This window comes from Cynara cardunculus (genome assembly GCF_001531365.2).
Source record: "Cynara cardunculus var. scolymus isolate 2C chromosome LG 4, CcrdV1, whole genome shotgun sequence".
NCBI lineage: Eukaryota > Viridiplantae > Streptophyta > Magnoliopsida > Asterales > Asteraceae > Cynara > Cynara cardunculus.
In genome coordinates this window covers 13,521,606-13,522,637 of record NC_037531.1, presented here as the reverse complement: position 1 = coordinate 13,522,637, position 1,032 = coordinate 13,521,606, and positions in this window count along the sequence as shown.

Sequence of the window (1,032 nt, the reverse complement as noted above, 5' to 3'; positions counted from 1 at the left end):
ATATATATATATATTAAAAGAACAATTAATAATTATAAGGTGGATTCATATATCAAAGATAATATTGATTTTTATTAGTTTAATATATAAATGTGATCATCGACTCATTTAACTAACTTCAATAATTTTAAAAAGGATTATTGTCACCATGCAACGCATGGTGTCAAACACTAGTTTTAATAATAAAACAACAAAAGGACAGTAATTCAAAAGTATTAATTCATATATGTAATGTAAATAATGTATCAACAAGGTATTAAACAGTTAGGCTTTCAATACTATGTCATAATATATTTAGATTTACACATTAAAATATAGTTAATTACTTAAACAACTACTTTTCTAGGTATCCTATCACAAATTAACCAACCTTACGGTCTGAATAATAATAAATTCATATTTTAACCCTCTGTATGATTTAGTTATGAATAAAACAATTACTGGTTCAAACATAAAAAGTTGTTTCAAATGTATATTTCAAAATAATAATCAATAGCAACATTAGAATACTATTCACTACTAAAAAATCGGGTATAACCGACGGATTTTTCTGGCGGAATTTCCGTCGGAAATGTTTCCGACGGATTACCGACGGATTTCCGACGGATACCAAAAAAGTCAAAAAAAGTCAACTTTTATCCATATCCGCCATAGATCTCCCACTGAATTTTTTGGAAAAAAAATTAAAATTATTTAAAACGGTTTTTCAACGGATTTGTGACGGATTTTTTACTTATTCAAAACCGTCACAAATCCGTCGGAAATCCGTCGCAAAATTTGTCTAATTTATTTAAATAAAGTAATTAGCGTTAATTTTAAAAGATTTCCGACGGATTTCCGACGGAATTTAATTTTTCCGTCGGAAATATTAAAAAAAAATTATTTTTATTTTTCTTTTTAAATTCAAGTTAAGGAAAAAAAATTAAAAAACACATTTTTTTCATATTTTAAATTAGAAAAAGTTTTCCGACGGCGTAATCCGTCGGTAATCCGTCGGAAAATAAAAAAAATATTTTCATATTTTAAATTAGA